Source organism: Balaenoptera borealis (genome assembly GCF_965194805.1).
Source record: "Balaenoptera borealis genome assembly, chromosome: 15".
NCBI classification, from domain to species: Eukaryota; Metazoa; Chordata; class Mammalia; order Artiodactyla; family Balaenopteridae; genus Balaenoptera; species Balaenoptera borealis.
In genome coordinates, this window is record NC_138871.1 from 48,320,657 (window position 1) to 48,344,293 (window position 23,637).

The 23,637-nt window shown below is 35.0% G+C and overlaps 1 long non-coding RNA gene and 1 pseudogene across 2 annotated transcripts in view; both read right to left on the reverse strand.

Moving 5' to 3' along the window:
- Positions 1–23,637, reverse strand: part of LOC309612528 — a 368,024-nt gene that overhangs the window by 205,276 nt on the left and 139,111 nt on the right. The gene's annotated exons all lie outside the window — the stretch shown is intronic.
- Positions 615–22,355, reverse strand: LOC309612458 (ubiquitin-ribosomal protein eS31 fusion protein pseudogene; annotated as a pseudogene). Its single transcript has one exon. The product of its transcript is annotated as a ubiquitin-ribosomal protein eS31 fusion protein pseudogene (transcript).

Below are 23,637 nucleotides of genomic sequence, written 5' to 3' on the forward strand. Positions count from 1 at the left end.
AGTAACTAGGCCCGCGTGCCACAACTACTGAGCCTGCCGTCTGGAGCCTGTGCTCCGCAACAAGAGAGGCCGTGATAGCGAGAGGCCCGCGCACCGCGGTGAGGAGTGGCCCCCGCTTGCCGCAACTGGAGAGAGCCCTCGCACAGAAACGAAGGCCCAACACAGCCAAAAATAAATAAATAAATAAATAAATAAATAAATAAATAAATAAATAAATAAATAAATAAATAAATAAATAAAATATATATCAACCATTACCATATAAGTATTAAGTACTTGATAATTCTGTCATTTTTGCTTTGGGTAATTGGAAAAAGCAGAGTTACAGTAAGAAAAGGCAAAAAACTTGTGACAATAATTCAGGTAAGAAGTAAGATTTGGACTTGGGTTTGTAATTTTGTTGCACAAATGGAAAAAATAACAACAACAACACACATACACACAGGAGAAAATCTAGACCTTTTTATGAAGGGAGATATCCAGAACTTGATAACATATTTAATTTTAAAAGAAAAGGAGAGAATTAGAAACACAGTTTGAGATTATACATTTTAGGGATTGAGAGAGAGTGTATTCATATGTTTATACATGAGTGCAAGAGAGACAAGACAATGCATTTTTTTAAAACAAATCAAAGCATCTGAACAACTTCACCATCAGTGAAAATCATATCAAAGTAGAAATAAAGACAAGCAAAGCTTCTCTGTCTTTGAATAGCAATATGAAATTAAGAGTGAGATAATTTCCTATACACGGAAGCTATTCTGCTTTGAAATTTACTCATACACTCAGATATGTGAGAAAGGTAATGCACTCTGTAATGTGGTCTTTAAAATGCACAGCATGACTGGCATGGTTTAAACATAACGTTTAGTTGCAATATCACCCCAAATTTTCCTAGCAGGGAGAACCAAGGCAAACCACCACTTTTGACTCCACATGTATTCCAGATACAGAAAAATGGATATATTGGCTTCTTTTGTGCTCTCCTTGCTGCATGTCTTTACGAGCAGTAAAACTGTGTGGATGGAGATTTCAGCTCACAGAGAGGCTTCCAGAGGAAAGCGGCAGGAGTTAGCAACTCACAGGGCAACCTGGATTGCAAATGGAACCCAGCAGTCATCATGCTGAAGAGGGTGGGTATAGATTAGAAGGTAGGATGTAGTTATTTTAAGGAGTAAACTCCAAGTGTCTGAACTCCCATGAGGGAAACAGAAAGCCTATGAATAGTGGGCATTCTAGGAAAGATAAATTTGGCTTTTCAAATAGTTGTTCTTCAAAAGGTTATTGATAGGTTTCCAAGACTTAATAAGGAGTTATTTTACAGTTTTCTATCACTGTAACTGTTATGATCTTCAACAAATCACTTACTCTCTCTGTGCCTCAGATTCTTTCTCTGCAAAATGGAGATAATGTCTAAAGATCAGAGAGTAAGTCAGCAGATCACCTGAGGTCCCTCCTCACTTTAGGTTGTATAGTTCTATGATTCACAAAGGCCTCTATGTGGTGCACAAAGGCCAATAACTATAATGATTCTCCCTTATAATTCCGTTAAAATAGTGGCCAGCTACTTCCTACCTGTATGTTTAACACCATTCTGGATTCTCAGCTAGCCCTGCAATTTAAGAAATCCTCGATCAGTAATGGCTAGGAATTAAGTACCTATCTCTTACGGTGTTATGAGAATTGAATGTATTAATGGATTAAAGTTCTTAACCCACTGCTTGACACAGAGTAACTATTCAGTAAGTATTAGTGTTGGTGGGTGTACTGATAGTCATCATTGAAACGGTCTTTGCGCTAATGGTGTTATCAGCCTTTCTGCTGATCCACTCCAATGTAATACACTAATTCTCTGATACCAGTAATAAGTGCCATAGATTTCTTGTGACCAAGTTCCCACTGTGCATTATTATTCTATATCTTGATTTTCTTTTTTCCCTTGGTCTCATTTCTTGTGCTTGATCCTAAGTTTGACTCACCAGTTCTTCTAGGAAAAAAAGATCTATGCAAGAGCTCTAAGGAGTGTGGTGTGGTTGGATTCTTGATTTCTGCTTTGACCTTCTTGATGAGGGTGATCACCAGGACTTCTACTGGCTTCAGTTTGTAACCCCATGTTCTGCTGTACCCTCTGTTGCCTCCAGGGCATCATCAATCTCACTACACCTGGCTAGTTCTTATGGTCTCCAGTGAAGCTGATAATAGATCACACTTTCTTCCTAATTTTTGAAAAATTTAGAAGAGAAGAGATAAGAGAAGTCAGAATACCACCTTTTATATGGTTGATGTTGGAGAGTGTGGGTTTCAGTAAGAGACAAATGAACTTCCTAACATAGAACCTCAGAATTAAGCAAGACCAGATGGGGATAGCTGACTCTAGAGGAAATGAGATTGAAGAGGAAAACAATGAGGGGCTGAGCCCCGGATGCCCCAAAAGTGTCAGTAGACAGAGATTAGAAATGATCTTATAGGGAAATGCCCCTCCTTGGGGAAACTAGAAGTGGCTCTCTCATGATTGTCTGTACTTTCCTCTGTGAAGGGTGATCTCTAAACCTTGGCCATGTTTGGACTAAATCCTTTAATAGTTATTAAGACTCTCTATATTTTATTTGGGGTAGCAGTAGGGGAGTAATGTAAGCCCTCTATAAAGCCTTTACTTTTTATGGAGTCCTATACTAGGGTAAATGGAATACAAGTTTGTGCTCATAATATAAATTTAGCAAACATAATATTTGGTGTTAATTAAAAAGAGACTCTGGAGAGAGATGCTGAAAGCGCAACATTCTCCCTTAAGACAAAATAAAAGACATTTATTTTTTTTAAAAAATAGGCTTATATGAGTTTGTATGTAAACGCAGGAGATAAAGAAAATAATTTTCTGGGTAATGGGCATTAATTTACTATTTGTCAGATTTCCCTATGTTATGATCATCTCCTTTAAAATGTAACCCAGGGTATCACTTATGCTGCGTATTTTTCACAGTGCTATGTCCTCTAAGAACTTCTCTTTTTCATTGTATGAGATAGTGCCCTGGTCATCATCAAGCACTTTCAGGATATGAATTCATTAAAATATTTTAATAAGGATGAAAAATATTTCATTTTGAAGTGTGTTCTAAGGGTTCCATAGGGACTGGTAGCAAACAATAAATTAACAGAAAAGGAACTTAACATAACGTCAAGCAGTAAAACAATGCGAATAAATTACATTGGTTTCATCTTTAGTAATTATGAATTAGAAAAATAGAATAGGAAACCTGACAGGACTTGCTTTTCTTTCTTGTGGTGGTGGTGGTGGTGTGTGTGTGTGTGTGTGTGTGTCTCACTTGAAAAAGGTGAAGGTGAACTCTGTTCCTGCAACTATATTCTTTTATGCACATCTACAGGCATTCCAATGTTCCAGAGATGTTTCAGAGGCATACAGGACTCTTGCTGACCTACAGCAATAATAATAGGTAGCCTTCACTGGGCGCTTGCCCTGAGAAAAACATGTGCTAAGCAGTTTGCATTTAATCTTTCAGCTATTCTATAACATAGGTACTATTATTATCCCCCCTTTATAAAATAACTTAAAAAAATAAGCTTAAAGAGGTTAGGTATCTTTTCAAGAACACACCACCAGAAAGAGTCAAAGATAGGATTTTCAACTCTTGTTTGTCTGGCTCCTTAGCCATCCTCTAAGCCAGTGGATTCCAAATTATTCACCAGGGCATAAGTAAATAGATATACTAAGGAGTGGATAGAAAACATTAAGAAACATACTTTTTAATTTATCTTATCCTTTAAATTTTTATTTTTGTGTACATTTTAGAAAACAAACGACATATTAGTAAAGTGTTATATACAGATATTTATAAAGTATATACATAAATTTTGTGTTTAAGCTCAATTTTTTTATATTTTTATTTTATTGATATGGATATATGAAAAATGTTACAAGGAGAGTGGCTCTAAATGATCAGGTGTATTTGCAGGAGTAACAGAATAAGTATTTGAGGTCTACCTTATCTTTTTTTTTTTTTAACATCTTTATTGGAGTATAATTGCTTTACAATGGTTTGTTTCTGCTTTATAACAAAGTGAATCAGCTATACATATACATATGTCCCCATATCTCCTCCCTCTTGCATTTCCCTCCCACCCTCCCTATCCCACCCCTCTAGGTGGTCACAAAGCACCAAGCTGATCTCCCTGTGCCATGTGGCTTCTTCCCACTAGATATCTATTTTACATCTGGTAGTGCGTATATGTCCATGCCACTCTCACTTCGTCCCAGCTTACTCTACGCACTCCCTGTGTCCTCAAGTCCATTCTCTACATCTGCGTCTTTATTCCTGTCCTGCCCCTAGGTTCTTCAGAAACATATTTTTTCTATTTTTTAGATTCCATATATATGTGTTAGCATACGGTATTTGTTTTTCTCTTTCTGACTTACTTCAACTCTGTATGACAGACCCTAGGTCCATCAAGCTCACTACAAATAACTCAATTTCATTTGTTTTTATGGCTGAGTAATATTCCATTGTATATATGTGCCACATCTTCTTTATCCATTCATCTGTTGATGGACACTTAGGTTGCTTCCATGTCCTGGCTATTGTAAATAGAGCTACAATGAACATTGTGGCACATGACTCTTTTTGAATTATGGTTTTGTCAGGGTATATGCCCAGTAGTGGGATTGCTGGGTCGTATGGTAATTCTATTTTTAGTTTTTTAAGGAACCTCCATACTGTTCTCCATAGTGGCTGTATCAATTTACATTCCCACCAACAGTGCAAGAGGGTTCCCTTTTCACCACACCCTCTCCAGCATTTATTCTTTGTAGATTTTTTGATGATGGCCATTCTGACTGGTGTGAGGGGATACCTCATTGTAGTTTTGATTTGCAATTCTCTAATGATTAGTGATGTTGAGCATCTTTTCATGCGTTTGTTAGCAATCTGGATGTCTTCTTTGGAGAAATGTCTATTTAGGTCTTCTGCCCATTTTTGGATAGGGTTGTTTGTTTTTTTGATATTGAGCTGCATGAGCTGCTTGTAAATTTTGGAAATTAATCCCTTGTCAGTTGCTTCATTTGCAAATATCTTCTCCCATTCTGAGGGTTGTCTTTTGGTCTTGCTTATGGTTTCCTTTGCTGTGCAAAAGCTTTTAAGTTTCATTAGGTCCCATTTGTTTATTTTTGTTTTTATTTCCATTTCTCTAGGAGGTGGGTCAAAAGGAACTTGCTGTGATTTAAGTCCTAGAGTGTTCTGCCTATGTTTATCTCTAAGAGTTTTATAGTGTCTGGACTTATATTTAGGTCTTTGATCCATTTTGAGTTTATTTTTGTGTATGGTGTTAGGGAGTGTTCTAATTTCATTCTTTTACATGTAGCTGTTCAGTTTTCCCAGCACCACTTATTGAAGAGGCTGTCTTTTCTCCATGGTATATTCTTGCCTCCTTTATCAAAAATAAGGTAACCATATGTGCATGGGTTTATCTCTGGGCTTTTTATCCTGTTCCATTGATCTATATTTCTGTTTTTGTGCCAGTACCATACTGTCTTGATTACTGTAGCTTTGTAGAATAGTCTGAAGTCCAGAAGCCTGATTCCTCCAGCTCCATTTTTCTTTCTTGGGGTTGCTTTGGCTATTCAGGGTCTTTTGTGTTTCCATACAAATTGTGAAGTTTTTTGTTCTAGTTCTGTGAAAAATGCCATTGGTAGTTTGATAGGGATTGCACTGAACCTGTAGATTGCTTTGGGTATTATAGTCATTTTCATAATGTTGATCCTTCCAATCCAAGAACATGATATATCTCTCCATCTGTTTGTATCATCTTTAATTTCTTTCATCAGTGTCTTATAGTTTTCTGCAAACAGGTCTTTTGTCTCCTTAGGTAGGTTTATTCCTAAGTATTGCATTCTTTTTGTTGCAATGGTAAATGGGAGTGTTTCCTTAAATTCTCCGTCAGATGATCAAGTGAGGTTTATCCCAGGAATGCAAGGATTCTTCAATATATGCAAATCAATCAATGTGATAAACCATATTAACAAATTGAAGGAGAAAAACCATATGATCATCTCAATAGATGCAGAAAAAACTTTCAACAAAATTCAATACCCATTTATGATAAAAACCCTCCAGAAAGTAGGCATAGAGGGAACTTACCTCAACATAATAAAGGCCATATATGACAAACCCACAGCCAACATTGTTTTCAATGGTGAAAAACTGAAACCATTTCCTCTAAGATCAGGAACAAGACAAGGTTGTCTACTCTCATTACTATTATTCAACATAGTTTTGGAAGTTTTATCCACAGCAATCAGAGAAGAATAAGAAATAAAAGGAATCCAAATTGGAAAAGAAGAAGTAAAGCTGTCACTGTTTGCAGATGACATGGTACTATACATAGAGAATCCTAAAGATACTACCAGAAAACTAGTAGAGCTAATCAATCAATTTGGTAAAGTAGCAGGATACAAAATTAATGCACAGAAGTCTCTTGCATTCCTATACACTAATGATGAAATACCCTACCTCTTTCTGACATCCTCACTCACTCATTCACTTTCACTTCTCCTCATCGTCACTCACTTTCTGACATCCTCACTTCCTTAATCTCTAGGCAGCCAGTATCCTCATGCTATGTGCCAGACATCTACATATGACTTTGGTCTCCCATAACAGCCTCCCTTCAAGTTCAGGTTTTCCCCTCTTGCACTATCTCCTCTAACTCAATCATTAGGCTTGCCCTTCTCTCAATGCTGCTGCCTGGATCTCAGTGTAAAACAAACAAATGATTCATTAATGTGATCACATAGATTGCTGAAAAGTAATGACATGACTTCTCTAGGATATCTATATTTAAAGGTGAGGTCTTTAACATCAAATAAAACTTTTAAAATGAAGAGTGGAGGGAAAATTCATTCTTTATCCTTATATCTTTACCCAAAGATATGGATTATCAATTACTTGGAATATGTCAAGGACTTTAGGAATGCATGTTTTTGAGTGCTTTTTTCACTTTGCAACATTGGTGAAATTCTACAAAGCACACATTTTTAACATGACATTAAATTTATTTTTCCTTTAAACGAGGGGTTATCCTGGATGCTGTCTTCCTTCTTATTCACCTTTTCTCCAATGACTAACTTTTATACTTTGCATGTGAAATTTGATAATTTCTGTGTGAAACATAATAATGTATTTAACATAAAAAATGTCAAACTTGCCACAGAATCAATGAAGAATATTCTTAGCCATATCTTTTGCATGGCAGGAATTAGCTTCCAATCATTAAGAGTCTTAGGAAAAAAGACCTACAATCTCTTTGAAATAGCGATGCTATGTCAGTTTATATTAGTTGTGAAAATGATCACCAGCTGAAATGAAAACAACAGCTAGATATTTGATATATTTTGGTTCTTGTGAGTCCTCTTTACTTAGAAATCCACCTCTCTGGAGGCATACTGAAGATACACCAGTCAAGGCAAAATTTTTCTACCTTGTCTATGGAGGAAGAGAGCAGAAGAAAACAGTGGGCACTATGAAAAAAGTTTATAAAGAATGTGAGTGGATTCAGTTTAGATCTGGCAGGAATGTTAAATTATGTGCAAACTTTGATTTCAATGTAATTCTACTTATTTTCTTTATGGAAGAGGAACATGTTCACTGCCATGCTTTCAGATGGCATCAGTGTTACACTGATTCATCTCAGCAAGCACTTTATCCCAGCACTCTACATAGCATAGACAGAGGAGGCTCAAAGAACTCACAAAACATTCCCACATGAGGCTGTCCTCGATCCAAAAAGTCTATACTATGGTATGTCAGAAAGTTAGACTATAGAGTCAAGCATAGAAATTAACACCTAGTCTTGGGATGAAAGCAACACAGAAGTTGAGATGTTGAATATTGTGCATTAAGTACACATAATGAATATGTGGTGAATTACACTAGAAACCTATTTCAAAATTCAATTGATGTATCAAGGTTTGTCTGTATGAAAATATAAACTACATTAATCCTGTAGGTACATTAAAGCTATTTCATCTTTTCTTCCTCTACTTCTTCAAAAAGATCAAGTTATTCTCTCAACAGACTGAAAGCATAGAAACTTTATTCTGACATTTTCATATTTTTATTACTTTAAAACTTAAAACATTGATATTTAAGTCTATTAATTTTATGACTTAAAAGAGATAGACAAATTTTAACTAACTTCAGTTCTTTACAGAATAATTCCTTCTTTTTGATATATCATTTATCATGAAAAGAACAGTTTGGATGTGTGTGTTTGTATGTATTACATGTTCTGCTAGATAAATTGGAGTTGAAGAAAAAATCTTTCTGTAGCCAGTCTAACAAAAATGGATTTTTCTGTATTTATTTACTGAATGAGAGGTTAATTATCTCCATTTTCACATGCTGCAATTTAATTTATTAAATTCTGTGTTGAGCACAAGTTTGTAGCCACATTGTTTTATACTATCATCCTGTTTGTTGCAAGTTTTTGCTGCCACTAAATATATTATATGCAAAAGAAGAGTGATCCTCCTCCTAATTTATTGATGTGTTGTTGGTACAGGACACATAAATAAAAAACAAACTTTGAAAATACAGAAACACATTGGAAGAATACTGAAGAACCAATTGTAAATGGAAATCATCAGAACTTGTTATTGGGATGAACATTATTTTTTTATAAAAATTTGTTTTTATTTATTAAATTTGCATGTGAATCAGATTTATAAAATTAGACTTTATATAAGAGAATAAAGAGAGTGCAAGCAACACTATAACTTCAGAACATAAGTTATTCTATACTTTTGATTTTGAAATAAACCCATGAACCCATTTCATATAGACTCAGATTTAAATGTTACGACAGAAAGCTTAAAAAGTTTTTCACTCAAGAAAATGAAATCATTAAAATGCATTTTCCCGAAGTAAGAGACAGAACTGGTTTACAGTAGACATTTTAAGATGGGTTTCCTTTTTGTGGTCTTCTGCCTTGGGGAAAAAATGGAATAGCTAGAATCTAAAGGTAAAGGTTCTTCAGACCTTTATAAAATTAATCTCTACCAATTAAAGGCAAACCTGCCATATTATCTCAATGGGAGGTAATAATATATTTACTTTTATAAACCAGTAAAGAACACTACTGATCTTTTATGAATTTAAGTTAGTTTACTTAAAATGATAGTTTCTTTACTATTAGTGAATGAATATTGATACATTATTATTAAATAAGTCCGTACTTGATTCAGGTTTCCTTTATTTTTACTTAATGTTCTTTTCCTGACATTTATGTTTAGTTGTCTTGTCTCTTTAGACTCCTCAAGGCTGTCACAGTTTCTCAGACTTTTTTGTTTTTGATGACCTTGACTGTTTTGAGAAGTACTGGTCAGATATTCTATATAAGAGCCCTCTATTGGAATTTGTCTGATGTTTTTCTCGTGATTAGACTGATTTTATCAGTTTTTGAGAAGACGGCCAAAAAGCTAAAGTACCATTTTCATTACATCATATTAAGGGTGCATACTATTAAACATGATTTTTTACTGCTAATGTTGACCCTGATCATCTTGTTGAAGTAATGCTTTTCAGGTGTCTCCATCATAAAGTTATTCTCTTTTTATCCTCCTTCCATACTGTACTCTTTAGAAGGAAGCTGCAATGCCCAAAGCATACTTAAGGACAGGGAAGTCATACTCTTCTTCCTTTAGGTTAGAATAGCTGCACAAATTATTTGGAATACTTCTACATGCCATATTTGTCTCTTCTCTCAGGTTTATTTATTCATTCAATTATTTGTTTATATCAATATGTACTCATGGACATTTGTTTTATGCCTTGGTATACAATCCAAATAATCCAATACTATTTTATTTATTGTTGTTTCAACTTTTTCTGGTTTTGTCCATTGAGAGTTCTTTCAGATAGCTCCTGTGTCCCTTTGACTTTCACCCATTCATGTGTTTTATTATTATTTTTGAGTATTTTCTTACTTTCTAGCACTATAATATCTTTGACGTTCATATTATATAATTTGTACCCCAGTCTTAGAATCAGTCATTTCTCCAAGAAGTTTTTTTTTTTTTTATTAGTTCATGTCTTTTATTAACCAATATACAATTACTTGTCTATGGTTTGTTGAAACAATAGGTCAGACAATATTTGACGCAATAATGTCTGTCAAAGTGGCTGGCCATAAAAACTCCAGCACTACATTCATCTGAAGGCACTCCTGACGAAGGCAACTGATTTTACCATTCTCATCCACCTTACAGTACTTCAGGACAGCCAGCTTAACATTCTTTCTCTTATGCCTGTTCTTCTTGGGAGTGGTGTAAGACTTCTTCCTTTTCTTAGCACCACCATGAAGTCTCACTACAAGATGAAGAGTAGACTCCTTTTGAATGTTGTAGTCAGACAAAGTACATCCATCTTCCAGTTGCTTGCCAGCAAAGATCAGTCTTTGCTGGTCAGGAGGAATTCCTTCCTTGTCCTGGCTCTTGGCCTTTACATTTTTCTATTGCATCCGAGGGTTCAACCTCGAGAGTGATGGCCATCCCTGTCAGGGTCTTCAAGAAAATCTGCATATTGGTAGAGGTGCCACCACAGATGGTGGATCCGAAAGGGAAGTTCTTTTTTTAAATTGGAGAATGGCATTAAAAATCAAACACTGGATGCTAGATGTGCTTGTTGTTGCTGGGTTTTCTTTGCTGTTAGGCCATTTTCACTGACAAAGCAAGGAAGTACATGTGTGTTTACTAGCCCATGTATATACATGTATCCATAAATATTTTTATATGTAACTATCTGTATCTATATTAAGCTAAATATGAGTTTACACTGATGTCTCCAACTCTAATCTATTACCATATGGATGATTCTTGCCTCTTCTCCTTGTTTATTTGTAAGTTCTCATTTGTACAAGTAACCTGGCTCCTACCACCTGCCATCTATTTACTTAATTGTTTGAATTCCAGTATACATATATAGCAGTATCAGAACTGTTAACCCATATCCCACTGGAAAAAAACTTCACCAAATAAAGAACAGTACTTGTGTGGAATTCCTTTTACCTTTAGTCTCACAGATCTCACTCATTTCCAGTTACTTAGGTCGGTGCCTTTTCTCCCCATTCCCTTCAGTAAAGTTGTTTCATATATTTGTAATACAGTTACATTGTTTGTCATACTCTGAATTTTTCCTGGGATTTACCCAACCTCCTAAATATTTTTTAATTGCATTCATTAAACTTCACTTTGCAAAGTTTTGTGGATTTTGACAAATGGATAATGTCATATAATAACATTATAGTACCATACAGAATAGTTTCACCATACTGAAACTATTTATATATATTATATTTTACCACATTGAAAAAAAAATCATTGTGTGTCACCTATTCAAATCTCATGCCCTTGTTTTGAACTCTCAGCATCACTCATCTTTTTATTCTATAGTTTTGCCTTTTCCAGAATGTCATTTAGTTGGAAACACACAATATATACCATTTTGCATATTGACTGCTGACACTTAGCAATACGCATTTTAGGTTCATCCATGTCATTTTGTGGCTTGATAGCTCATTTCTTTTTGCTGATGAAAAATTGTCCATTGTATGGCTATACCACAGTTTGTTTATCTATTCACCTGTTAAAGGACATCTTGGTTCCTTCCAGGTTTGGCTATTGTGAATGAGGCAGCTATAAGCATAAGCTACAGGGTTTTGTGTGGACATGAGTTTTAGAACAGTTTAAATACCCAGAAGTGTGACTGCTGGATCATATAGCAAGATTATGTTTAACTTTGCAAGAAACTACCAAACTCTCTTCGAGTGGCCATACATTTTGTACCCCTACCAGCAATGAATAAGAGTTTCTCTTGCTCCACAACCTCACCATCAACTATTATTATCAGTTTTTTTGGATTTTAACCATTCTAATAGGTATGTACTGGGATCTTATTGTTGCCTTTTTTTTTTTATTGGAGTATAGTTGCTTTACAATATTGTGTTAGTCTATACTGTACAGCAAAGTGAATCAGCTAGACATATACATACATCCCCTCTTTTTTGGATTTCCTTCTCATTTAGGTCACTACAGAGCATTGAGTAGAGTTCCCTGTGCTATACAGAAGGTTCTCATCAGTTATCTATTTTATACATAATATCAATAGTGTATATATGTCAATCCCAATCTCTCAATTCAGCCCACCCTCCTCCTTTCCCCCTTGGTATCCATAAGTTTGTTCTTTAAGTCTGTGTCTGGAGACATGGATGGACCTAGAGACTGTCATACAGAGTGAAATAAGTCAGAAAGAGAAAAACAAATATCGTATATTAACGCATATATGTGGAATTTGAAAAAACTGGTATAGACGATCTTATTGTTGTCTTAATTTGAGGCTCTCTAATTATAAATGATGTTGAGCCTTATTTGTCATATGCTTATTTGTCATCTGCATATCTTGTTTGGTGAGGTGTCTGTTCAAATATTGCCCATTTTTAAAGAAATGGATTGTCTATATTCTTACTGTTGAGCTTTAAGAGTTCTTTGTTTATTTTGGATAACAATCCTATATCTGATACATGTTTGTCAAAGCTTTTTTCCCCCCAGTCTGTGGCTTGTCTTTCCAGTCTCTTAACAGCATCTTTTTCAGAGAAGTTGCTATTTTAGTGAAGCCCAACTTAACAGTTTTTTCCTTCATTGATTATGCTTTTGTCTTTTACCTAAAAACTTATTGAGATACCATTCCACACGTTCACTAGGTGGCTATAATAATAATATTAGAAAAAAATGAAAAATGACAAGTAAAAATGGTGCTGCCACTGTAGAAATAGTTTGCCCATCCCTTGAAAAGTTATACACAGAATTTCATATGACCTAGCAATTTTACTTCTAAGCATAAACTCAAAAGAACTGAAAATAGGTACTGAAACAAATTCTTGTACATGAATGTTTATAGTAGCATTATTCGCAATGTCCATTAACAGATGAATGAATAAACAAAAGTGTCATATTCATACAATGGAATATTATTCAGTTAAAAAAAATGAAGTACTAATACATCCTGCAACATGGATTATTGAAAACATGATAAGTGAAAGAAGCCAAATATTAAAGATGACATATTGTATAAATCCATTTGTACAAAATATCCCAAATAGGTAAATCAGGAGAAACCAAAAGCAAATTAGTGGTTGCAGGTGAATGAGGAGTGACAGCTTAACCTCTAAAGGGTTTCCTTTTGGGGTGATTAAAATATTTTGGAACTAGATAGAAATGATGGTTGCACAACATTGTGAATGTACTAAGTGCTTCTGAACTGCACACTTTAAAATGGTTAATCTTATGTCATGTGAATTTTGTCTCAAAAAAACGACAAGAAAAAAAAAACTCATTGCCATTTCCAAGGTCACCTAGTTATTCTTTTATGTTTTCTTCTAGAAATTTTATAGTTTTGTCTATTTTTATTAGTGTTTTAAACAAAAAGATTTTTTAAAATAATAATAAATGTTCCAATCTAAATATATATTTTAGAGCAGCGGTCCCCAACCTTTTTGGCACCAAGGACCAGTTTCGTGGAAGACAATTTTTCTACGGACGGTGGGGGGGATTCTTTAGGTGGTAATGCGAGCTATGGTTCAGGCGGTAATGCAAGTGATGGGGAGCAGCAGATGAAGCTTCACTTGCCCGCCTGCCGCTCACCTCCTGCTGTGCGGCCCAGTTCCTAACAGGCTGCAGATCGGTACCGGTCCACGGCCCAGGGGTTGGGGACCCCTGTTTTAGAGTATATATTTTAGAGTATATATTTTCTTAGTTACCTAATAATGTAGTTTTGTACATTCTTTTTTAAACAACTTAATGCAATTAGAATTTAATAAAATGTATTTTTATATATTAATTTTACTTTTCTACATTCTTCATTTATTCTAATATATCCATGTTTGTTTGTATAATAAATAAATAATTTCTAAAGTCTTTAAATAAAAGGTAAGCTTATTGGGCAATGTATGGAATAAAAACAAGAAACTAGTTATTTTATGATGCCTATTATAAATTAAAATATACAGAAATGGAAGTTTTTTGATTGCCATAATGAAAGGCAAGTTTAACTAGCATGTGTTGATTTAAAATATTTACACCTCTTTATATTTCCCTAATTATTGGGTCTGCATGACAAGCATACAAAATTAAAATTCTAATAAATTACAAAGAAAATTTTATTATCAAACCAATTCAAAATAATATGTTTTCCAGTTTGTCCTCTTTGAAATAGAAAAGAACATTATAAATGTGCAATACATGTTCAGAGAGATCAAACCAGAATTTACATTTTACTTTACATTAAGAACCTGAAAATTAATACTAGGAGGCTGGAGCCACCCTCAGTTGTGGTATTAATAAGTCATTATGAATTTGTTTAAATATTTCTTATCCTTTAGTCACATTTTTCATCCTTAATATTGAATATAAATCTTTGAAGCATCTAAAATGTTATATTTTATTGTTTGGATTACACAACTAAGTTCATTAAAGTTAGGAAAGGAAATAACCAAATAAAAGTGACTCAAAACAAAGAGCATGAAGGCATTAGTAATATCATCAGAGTGACCTTCTTTACTGAATTCTAGCTAGAACTGGCAGCCCTTCACTAGAATGTGATAGCTAGGCCATTGGGTAACTTTTTCCACTGAATAAGGAAATATTTTCCACTGAATATTTTATATGACAGTGGGATAATTGAGGTATTAGTATATTTCGTTCAATGCCTGCCAAATTTTTCAGAAGCCATGAAGATATTAAGTTAGTTAATTAAAATAATATGTTTCGGGTGATATAAGAAAGATACATTGCGTAAAGAAGGCTGTTTCATCATGTACAGGGGACAAAATATTTGGAGGAGAATAAAGATAATTTTATTAAGAATGCATATGAATGGCTACAGTGGCTTCAACAATAGGAATAAGTGCATGCAGCTATATCTGAAATCCTTAGAAATAAAGATCTCAGAATACCTTAGATTTTCCAGACTTATTTTCTATATAGAGTTTGAAGCACTTTCTGGCATGTTGGGCCTGATAAGAGTCTCACATAGCTCTTTGGCACATGCTGTTCTTGACACAAATCATATACCATGACCTACGAGAAACCTCAGCTTTGCTTGCTTCCTTTTCCTTGCTAAGGTCTGAATAGTGAATACACAATGTTTTAGAAGGTATTCATTCTAATCTGACAAAAATAGGAAATCGTCTTCCTGTGTTACTCCCTATGTTGTTCCTTGGCATACTTACCTCATATCATAAGCTCATGATAAGAACTTAAAATGTGATCAAATCCATAATGTTCAAATCTTACTTTGACTAGCATTCATTTCTGTTTCTAACACATGCCCTATTCTTGCTGCAAATTCTCAAAAACTGCTGCGGTCTGAGAGAGCCAATAGGTATCACTCTTCTTCTGCTTCTTGATTTTTAGAATAGATGAAGTCACAGAAAGAGACCATTTTCCTTAGGAAGAAGTTCCCACTCCCACCACCACATGTGGTACTTAGATTGCCCTGACTTAGCTGGATCTAATGTGATGACTTCAATTTGGGCACTCAGGCATTTCTTAGGCTGAAAGACCACCTGACAATCCAATAATGCAGACTAATCTCTCACAAGGCAGCACAAGGCAAAAGGTTCAGAAGTAGCAATGACTAATCCAGACACTTAAAGTTAGGAGTGATTACTAGCTCCCTATTTGGGTTGATTACCCACCAGCCTAGCTCAGCTTTACTGAATAAGTAGGACTGAGAAAAAGAAAGATTGTACACCACACACAGCCATAATGTCAAATTTAAAGTGGGTCACCTCCCTTGCTGAATAAATTGAATAAATAACACAATCATGACTCTGAATCTCACACTTTGACATGTGTAAGCAATAATGAACTAAGTTTTGCATGCATCTACTAGAGGAAAGAAGTAGAGATTTTTGCAAGCCAGGCATCTGTAGCAGGTGTGTCAATGGAACCTACTTCCTGTTTCTAATACAGCTGCACATGTTTCTGGCAGGCAGCTTGAATTTGTGCCCCTCAACCTCAGTGATTTCATTTGCTTGGCTCTAGATTCTGGCATGTCTATGCATAAATTGTCAACTTTATTAAAGCTATAAAAGGCCTGAGTGTTAACATCAAGCATGCAGATGCAGTGCTCCCTTAGCCAAGCACACTTCCTGGACTACCACAATAGTGCAGCTGCAACCATTGTGAGCCATTAGCAGTGACATTCTGTAAATCTTAATCTATTAAACAGTGGCACCGTCATGAGTTGATACAAGGTAAAAACTTGCTATTTTAGTTAGCTAGTGGGTAGATCTCTATAAATATGCTATTTTTTCCCTTAGAGTTTAAGTTACATATTTGAAGTCAAAATATTATTTATAAAAATGGATAATTTGTAATTGCTAATTTAGCAATAATTTGGTGAATTTTTTGTTAGCCTGTCTTTTGATATCTCACAGTGTTTTACTTGAAAAGTGGTAAATTATTTTGAAGTCAAAACTTCTATTTCATCTGCTTCTAATGATACAGAGATTTGTTATCCTTGAAGGCAAAATTTGTGGGTCCTCTTTGTCTTTTTGGTTCCTGAAAATTGATTCACATTTCTTCAGGTCATTCTGTTGAACAGTGCCATGAAGAATAGAGTCAGTCAAGATACAGTAAATTAATATCACTTAATTATAATTTAAATACCAAAAGATCAGTGTCAGACTTTGATAAGTAAAGAAGAAATAAGCCAAACATGACCATAATACTAATTTATTTCAAGTATTTAAAAAACTGGTGTTAAGATGACTGAAAAACAATATTATTGGCCTGAGTGAATAAACCTTCATAAATTTAGAAGTCATTAACACAGAGACATTTAATATATCAACTGAATATCAAAAAGATCTATTATTAGGGCATCCTTCCCAAAACTATTTCTTTTTAACCTGGTATGTGTTATTTATGTACTATGCCCAGGGGATACAATGGTAAAGAAAATATATGGTATCTGTCCTCCCTCCTGGAACTTGTATTTAGTCTTATAGTCTACCATGGTAACTAAATGAACTTTGAAATTCATAGAATGCCATTTCTCTAAATATGATTATAGTCATAACTCTCTAAATCAGTAGGGATTTTATTTATTTTTAAGTTTTCCATTGCTGCTATAACAAATTACACAAATTTAGTGGCACAAAACACTAATCTTATAGTTCTGGAGGTCAGAAGTCCTAAAATCAAGGTTTCAACATGCTATTCTCCTACTGGACGCTGAAGGGAAGAAGCTATTTCCTTGCCTTTTGCAGCTTCTAGAGAAAGCCTACATTCCTTGTTCCTTGGCTTGTGATCTCCTTTCTCCATTTTCAAAGTCAGAAGCAGGACAGTATCTTTAAATGTCTCTCTTTCTCACCTCAGCTTCTATTGTCACATCTTCTTTTCTAACTCTGACCCTCCTGCCTTCACTTATAAATACCTTTTGTGATTACATTGGTTTCACCAGGATAATTCAGAAGAGTCTCCTGATCTTGAAATCCTCAACTTAGGCACAACTGGAAAGTCCCTTTTGCCAGGTAAGGTAACATATTTGCAGGTTCCAGGGATGAGGATGTAGACATCTTGGAAGAGCTATTACTTTGCCTATCACAAACTCTTTACATTAGGGTGACCCATTCATTATCATAGTTGATAATCTATTATATATTAGCACAACATGTGGATGAAAAGTCGAGTTACCTAAATATTTTTCTTAAATATCTCACAGCCTGAAAATTTTTGGAATAACCTGGATGATGGACTCAAGTTAAAATTTTTTTTCTTGCAAGTTGACTGCTACATCTATATTTACATATATTTATCTCCATGGAACTTTATAGCTTTTGTCCTGAAATGGTAAGAAAAATCATTGATGTCTCCCAACCTTATTCTTTAACTTTCACAATTCATTACCATGATGTATGAATGTGCCATTTATTTGCTTTTTTACCTGGCTCCTTTTTCTAGGTAGCTGAGTAAGAATGCAACGAAAGTGAATTACATTGATTTCATTAATACTAGAGAAATCAAATTTAAGTTAATTATTTTAATTGTCTCTACCTGTGATGGTTAACTTTCTGTGTCAACTTGGATGGATCACAGTGTCCAGATATTTGGTCAGATGTTATTCTACATGTTTCTGTGAGGATGTTTTGGAGATGTTAAGGAGATTTACATTTAAATTGATGGACTTTTGGAAAAACAGATTGCCCTCCATAATGTGAATAGACGTCTAAAGAAAACCAATTAGTTGATGGCTTGAGTAGAACAAAAGGCTGACCTCTTGTGAGAAAGAGGAATTTCTGCAGCAGACTGCATTTGGACTTGAATTGAATGTTTTTCCTGAGTCTCCAGCCTGCTGGCCTCCCCTATTAGATTTTGAATTTGCCAAGCATTCCCAGTTGTGTGAGCCAACTCTTTCTTTTTTTTAAAGGTGTAGGCTTATTTATTTTATTTATTTTTGGTTGTGTTGGGTCTTCGTTTCTGTGCGAGGGCTTTCTCTAGTTGGGGCAAGTGGGGGTCACTCTTCATCGCGGTGCGCGGCCTCTCACTATCGCAGCCTCTCTTGTTGCGGAGCACAGGCTCCAGACGCGCAGGCTCAGTAATTGTGGCTCACGGGCCTAGCTGCTCCGCGGCATGTGGGATCTTCCCAAACCAGGGCTTGAACCCGTGTCCCCTGCATTGGCAGGCAGATTCTCAACCACTGCGCCACCAGGGAAGCCCGTGAGCCAACTCTTTAGAATAAATCTCTTTCTACATATATACACATCCTACTGGTTCTATTCTTTGGGGAACCTTAACATCCTACCTAAGATTAAAGTTATCTGCAGTTTGAGGTAACCAGTTTAAATTCTTAAAATAACATATTAGAGTTATACCTTAGTAGTTATCTATTGCTGCATAACTAATTATGCCAAAACATAGCAATAAACATTACTGTCATACATTTTCTGTGGGTTAAGAATCTGGGAGTAGCTTAGCTGGCTGGTTCTCATTTAGAGTCTTTCATAAAACTGCAACCAGGTGTCATGTTAGTCAAGGCTGCAATCATTTGAGGTTTGACTGGGACTGGAGGTTCAGAAACTAAGTTCACTCACATGGCTATGGCTGGAAGCTTCAATTCCTTGCTGCTTGGGCCTCACCATATAATTGCCTAACATTTGTCAGCTGGCTTCTCTCAGGGCATGTGGTCTAAGAGATAGAAAGCAAAACTATGATAATTTATATGGCCTAGTATTCTAGTCACATACTGTCACCATCGAGTAGTTATTCTTTAAAAGTGAGTCACTAAGCCCAGTCCACACTCAAAGAGGGGGGACTACATAAGGGTGTAAATATCTAAAGGGTAGGAATCTTTGGGACCATCTTGGATGCCAGCTACCAATATTTTTGGAGGAGTAAAGGGCTTTGAAATGTTTAATACTTATGCCTTATGGTTTAAACGATAATGAACAGGGGTTGGCAAGCTACATCTTGGGAGTCAAATCCATCCCAAGGCTTATATTTTTATGGCTTTTGAACTTAGAATGTTTTTTCACATTGTTAGAGGATTAAAAAAAAAAAAAAAAGAAAGAATATGTGACAGTGACCATATGTGATTAGAAAAGCTTAAAACATTTACCATCTGGTTCTTTATAGAAAACTCTGTCAATCCCTGGTTGTCAGGAACAATATTTGAGGCAATATCAGTATCATCACAGTTATCTGAAATCAGTTAAGCAAATATGAATTTGCTAACTATATTATCTTAGGCCTACATTTTGTTTTCATTTATACGAGCCAGCAATAAACTTTTGTAATTACTGTTGTAGTTTTTTTGTTGTTTTTAAAATTTTTTATAATATCAACTCACATTAGTAATTAAAGAGACCGTTGTCAACTCAAAAATGAAACCATTCTCTTTTAGGAAGCTCTTGGTATCAAATTCACACTAAATTTCACTATTTCTTCAGCAAAGCCAACTCAAGAGTGGAATAAGCACAAAAGAACCATAACTAATACTGCTCTCAATGCATCAGAATTCCTTATATACAGATCAATCGCTCCCCCTGGCCTCTACCACTCTCCTTTTGGGGCTACTATGTTCACAGAGTCTTTTTGTGTTTGTTTTTCAGAATGACCATTACGCTGTGGATCAGTATTGCAGAAACCAATTTTTACTCCAAAGAGGTTTATTCCTATTGATCCTAGAAGTTCCACTATATGAGATATTTCTCCACAGTATGGAAACATAAAGTCAAAACATATTTACTAAAAACTATATGTTAAATATATTTTATGTACTGTGGGGATCACAAAGAAATAAAAGGCTGTCACAGTGTAATTCATAGGCCAGTAGGGGAGCAAACCTTTGCAAATGTAAAATTGGCTAACAAACAAGCCAGTATGAGTGAAGTGCTAAGTCAGTGCTACATAGATGAAAGGTATAGAAAACATGTCCAGACGAATCTCCTACACTTTAAAAGTAGGTCACTGTGTGATATTTGAGCTTATGGTCATGCTAGAATTTTGTTAAATACATGAAGGCTGGACTTATCTTTTGGACAGAAGTAGGGGAATAAAAACTCAATATTTGATTTTGCCTTATTCACCATTAATATTTCCTTTAGCACCAACAGCCAGGGATGACTAAGAATTCAACTGTCCCAAACCTATTTCCAGAAAGCACCTGTTAATTATTCATAACATAAAAATCAAAGATAAGAGCTACTGCTGTGATGATACCATGAATATTTTCATATTTTCATCATCCTTAAACAGCTGTCCAGCTAACATAATGTAACTGAACTGGTGAGAAATTAAACCTCTAATTGTTGCAGATGCTATGGATGAAGCCATCAGAGACTATCAGATGGAATGAAACAAATGATTATTTTAAAATGATTTTGTGTGTGTGTGTTTAATTACTCAATTTTAATTCCTATATTCATTGATAATTGTGCCTATGTTGAATACTTCCCTAAAACATTAAACCAAACACTATTCAGGCTTTTAAAAATTGTTTTTCTTTGTTTTTCTTTTTTTAAGTAAGCAAATTTATTTGGTTTCCTAAGGTAGGGCTCCTCTGTATATTTGATGCATGTGCTTTTGTGAAACTGAACATCAGAAAGGAGCAAGGAGGTTGTTAGAAATAAAACGTTTTTCCATCCCCTCCAAAATTAGTTAACCTTCCTTCCCACCTTATCAAAGCAATAATCTGATACATATGAAATTAAATTGGTATAAGTATAAATGTATATTTGCAGGTCTGCCTGAAATTTCTATCTGATTTGAACATTGGAAATACTTCTTTGAAAGGTAGATTTGTTTGTGGTCTTCTTAGGAGAAAATCTAATGTCATACATTTATTTCAGGCAGGAATAATTTTCTGAAAAGAACATTGAAGAACTAAAGGCATGATGAAGTATTCAGTTCTAAAAGTTCCCAGACAATTTGAAAATGTCAAGACATGCATTATTCTGTTTATATTAAACAACCTGTCAGCCCAGCACATTTGTGAAAAATAACAGTGGTTATTTGTTTGCTATTTCCAATGTCTCTTCATTTAACTCAAAATGTCCCTCCCCCAACCAGAGCGTGCATTAAAAAAAATTCTTTAAAACCATATAGTACCTTCTAGTCACTTAACACCATTATTAATGTTTAAACTTGAAGAGAGCTAGTGATATTGCCCTTACTATAGACTGAATGTTTGTGTTCTACCAAAATTCATATGTTGAAACTTAATGCCCAATGTGATGTTATTTGTAGTGAAACCTTTGGGAGGTGATTGGTCATAAGGGCGCAGCCCACATAAATGGGATTAGCATCCTTATAAAAGAGACCCCAGACAGCTCCCTCACCCCTTTTTCCAACACCTTAATCTTGGACTTCCAGCCTCCCAGGCCAAGAGAAAAAAATTTCTGTTTTTTATATGCCACCCAGTCTTGGTAGTTCTTTTATAAGCAGACTGAATGGACTAAGACAGCAATGTAACTCAAAAAGTAGTCAATAAATGTAGAATATGAATAGAAAGTAATATCACAAAAAAGAAGATTAATCTAAAGAGAAAATGGTCTCCATATGACACATAGGGTCTAATTTTGGTACTGTGAATGTACACATACTAGTTATATTAAGAATACTTAATCTAATTCATCTAATAACTCTTCATAATAATACACATTGTCTTATTTCAGCTGAACCCGTGGGTGTAATTTTCAATTAAGATGTCTTGAGAGTTAAACTTTAGTTAAGACATCATGCTAGGTAGACACTATGGAGGAAACAGAGAAGGGGCTCTTTAAGACATGGTAAAATATAACCAATAGACTTTTACGAACATAGCTATATTCACAAAAAAGTAAGGGAAGTACATAAGGACTGTCTTAGTCCATTTGGGCTGCTACAACCGAAGTACCACAAGCTTAGTGGCTTGAAGAACAAGCATTCATTTTTCTCAGTTCTGGAGGCTGGGAAATCCAAAATCATGGCACAAGTCTGGTAAGGGCCAGCTTCTTATTGACCACCAATGTCTTACATGGCTAAAAGGGCAACGGACCTCTCTGGAGCCTCTATTATAAGGGCACTAATCCCATTAAAATAAAAGAGGGAGATGGAAATGGAACCCAGAATGCTAATTTGATTCTAAAGGGTTGATTCTGTAGTTGTCCAAGGACTTCCACTTATTCCAGGAAATGAAGAAACTATAGAGCCGTGGGATTACTGTCTGTTTTGAGTCAGAATTTTGGCCTGAGCTAGGAGGAAGGCTGAGCTGCAGCTCCCAAGTAAAGCCAAGATCATGGAAGCTGCATACTCAGTGAAAAACAAACTAAAGAATAAAATTTAAATTCATATTTGCAAAGCAGAAATAGAGTAACAGATGTAGAAAACAAACTTAATGTTATCAAGGGGGTAAGTGGGGGGGGGAATTGGGAGATTGGGATTGACATACATACACTACTATGTATAAAATAGATAACTAATGAGAACCTACTGTATAGCACAGGGAACTCTACTCAATGCTCTGTGGTGACCTAAATGGGAAGGAAATCTAAAAATGAGTGGATATATATAAACCTATAACTGATTCACTTTGCTGTACAGCAGAAAATAACACAACATTGTAAATCAACTGTACTCCAATAAAAATTAACAGAAACAAGAATAAAATTTAAAATAAAGTCTTTCCCCCAGCAAAGGGAGATTATAAACATCTTTCTGTTAAAGTTTTTTTTTTTTTTTTAAATAATCTCCTCAAAGAGGTCTTGAGAATGAATTTACACTATTTGTGATGATTCAAGCTGAGAATTGAAACTAAAATGGTCATAAATTGTTGGTAATCTAGGGACTCTGGCAGAAGTAATACAAAACCTTTCCAGAGGAATATATCCTCAAACAAGGCTAGGAATATTCCTCAGAGAAACTTGACTGCTGGTGAGAGCAGTTATTGGAGTTATTGATTTAAAAAGTATAAAATTATGAAAATGAAAAGAAAAAGCTAAAATTTGGAAATTTTTAAAATACCTCAAATAAACCTAAATTCAAAGAAAATCATACTTGAAATAATAAAATATTCAGAGCTATACAAA